This window comes from Centruroides sculpturatus, unplaced genomic scaffold, assembly GCF_000671375.1.
Source record: "Centruroides sculpturatus isolate CEXI.00-Female unplaced genomic scaffold, Cexi_2.0 scaffold480, whole genome shotgun sequence".
Lineage (NCBI taxonomy): Eukaryota > Metazoa > Arthropoda > Arachnida > Scorpiones > Buthidae > Centruroides > Centruroides sculpturatus.
Window position 1 is genome coordinate 46,709 of NW_019384976.1, and position 3,301 is coordinate 50,009.

Sequence of the window (3,301 nt, forward strand, 5' to 3'; positions counted from 1 at the left end):
GTCTAGCGTCACGCTACGGCGAGTTAGGCGACCTATCGTCTGTCCAGTACTGTAATTTTATACATTTCTTGTGAAAGAAACATTTCTTATTTAATGGCCATAAAAATTATTTATATTAAGGATGTCTCCAAAGGTCAACGAAGTTTTCGCAGAAAAATAATATCAGAAATCGCGGCCGCGGTTTGATGCGCTGTTCCACGACGAAACCAAGCTTTAGCAACGGGCATAGTCGAACGATACACACTCGGTAAGCAATCCTACAATTTTTTGTTTATAACGTAGTTTATACGGATTATTTCAAAAAAATATACGTATTTTGGAAATGTTGAGTCAAATTAGTCTAGAATCGATTGATTTTATGAAAGAAAACCTTTCAAACAGCCAGTCCATAAACTATGATTCCTACGAAATTGATTCATAAAGAACGGAACGTATCTACTGTCTTATAGGGGGATCTACTGTATATACAGTAAAATTTCTCTAACTTAGAACTCCAAGGAGCAGGAAAACTTCTAGTTACAGATAATTCAAGTTAGAAAACAATATAGTAAAAATGCCAATTCTGAATAATTTGTATTTTTACCTGTCTTGAATTATATAAAGAATCTTTGATAGTGTTAATTATTAAGCCTTTGTGTCCTTATTATACAATTTTATTATTTAATATGATCTGTCCTAGTAGACATTTAAAAAATAAAAATCTTTGAGTGTTTTTTTTTGTTTTAAACAGCCCATGTAATGCCTTTCAGCAAAATGTTCAATGTAACTAATAGAATCGAACAGTTTTGCAGGTATGCCTTGTTGAGATAAACCAAGAAGACCTCTTGCTCTGGACTAAAACTTTTGTCTGAAAATTGGTGTTAGAGAGTAGATACAGCTGTCTGAAAATTTCATGGAAATTCAATAATTAGGGTCACTTTGGATAGAATAAATAGTAAAATTTGAATTGGGGAAGTTCAAAGTAACATAAATCAGTGTCAGGAACCAAGAAAACTTTGACTCAGAGAAAATTCGAGTTAGGGAAATTCACATTAAAGATGTTAATCCCTATGCCATTCTAGTGAGACCTATTCAAATGATTCATTTTCTTTGAGTTAAAATTTATATATATGTACGTATATATATACACATTGCACTATCTACAGTATTATAGTAGAACAAGTATGAAATAAGTAATGTTTGTACATTATATATTCAGTAGAATAAGACTGAATTCACACTGCTGACGACAACCACCACAGGTCCTAAACAATAACAATCGCTTGTCTTTTTCGTTTTCATTTATCACCAAAGCATTTGCATTGTTCATCAGTTTTCATCTTAGATCATGAGCAATGTACATTAGTCTTAGCATTATTCCATGGCTTTCTGCACTTTTAGACCAAACCCGTCTTTGTTCTGAAACTAAATATGCAGAATAAAATGTTAATTCTTCAACTTCAACAGAGGAATTTATTACTTTTGTTAAGGAAAATATCAAAATGTCAATAGTAAATCATGGCCATTCACATTGAGAGAAAAACAAAGTGATTTCCATGCTTTGGTCCATTTATTACAATTGAAAAAGATCAAAGGATTTTAAAAAATTATTTTTGTATGTCTCCAAATACTTTAGACCATTTATTAAGCTTTGTAGGGGCCTCTTTCTTCGACACAAGAAATGAGTGGTTCCTTCATATTGTTCAAAGAATTGTGAAAAGTTCACATTCATTGGCCAATTCCATTATGACAACAACAAATGTTGAATCTTGGCTAACTTTGGAATGACAAATGACTAAGACGAAAGAGATTTAACATCTCCAACAATAAAAACATTGGTTTTTTTGTCATTGTTAGCAGTATGAATGCAACCTTAAATTATGTTTGTTATTGCAATTAGTCATACAAATGTACAAAATTATATATTGGTCAAAACAATTAGGAAGCATGTGATTGCACTCACTGAGGAATGTCAAAGAAAGAATTTACATCTCATCAGTAACATCACTGATTCCATGCCATATAAATGTTCAGAAAACAGTTTTTTGGGTGTTTGCAGAGATAATACAAAGACACCCTAAGAAAATCATTCATTCTGGTTGTGTAGATATACATATTGTTGATTGCAATGCAATGAGTGCAATAAACAAAAGTAAAACAATTCAGTTCATTCATGATGTTCTTAATTCATTCAGAGTCATTCATCATAAATGATTTTCTATGCAACATTTCTATCTCCAATAACTGTTTTGACCAATGTATACTAAATCATGTTTTGAATGAAAATTAATCTGCTGTAATTTGTATGAATATTAAAATAATTTGAAAATGGTAAGAATTTAATAGAATTTTATAAAAATATAACACAGTAAAACCTGCCCAAAACAAAACCTGAATAAAATGGAAATCTGTCTGAATGGAAAAACTCCTTCAGAAGAGCAAAATATTTTCAGGATCAAAAAATTTTCCCAGTTTGTTTGTTTAGTTATGGCAACAAAACACTTGAGCAATCTGCCTAGGGGAAATGCCTTCTGGGAGGTCTTTTTAAGGAAACTGGCCCCTATTTATGCCTTACAGACATGGAGAAAACCCGGAAAACTCCACATGGCCAGCCATCCAAGCGAGACACAAACCCATGACCAAACTCCCAATGTTCAGGGAACGAAGACCACTTGGCCACTGGTGGCCAAGTGGTCTTCGTTTGGCCACTTGGCCAAAATTTCCCCAGAAATTACTAGCACACAAAATGAAAACAATTTAGGAACAAATTAATAATTACTACTACACAGTTTGTAAAATTCAAATTAAATCATACAAATAATTAAATAGGCCTACTGTATAATTTGCCATACAACACAAAATATAAATTAACATTAAAATTTTTAAATTTAAGTACATGTTGTCATCATAGGATAGCATATACAATTATAAACTTGATGATATTACATCAAGTTATATTGATGTAATGTCATCAAGTTTATAATTGTATATACTATCCTATTTTGTTTCTATTCATCAATATATTGATTAATAGAAATAAAATTGAAGTGAATGCCATACATAACCTTTGATAATTAACAACTTTGATATCCAAAAACAAAATTTATTTGACAATAAAGGTTATACAATTTTTGCTGAAAAATTATTTAAGAAATGCACCAACTTTTGTAAAAAAAAAATTTTTTTAGAATTTTGACGGACTTTTCATTATTTATTTATTTATCTATATATATATATATATATAAAAATGGACATGTATGTCCCTATATTTCACTTTTTCGCAAAAACTACACATCGCATGTGAATGGTGTTTGTATGTGGT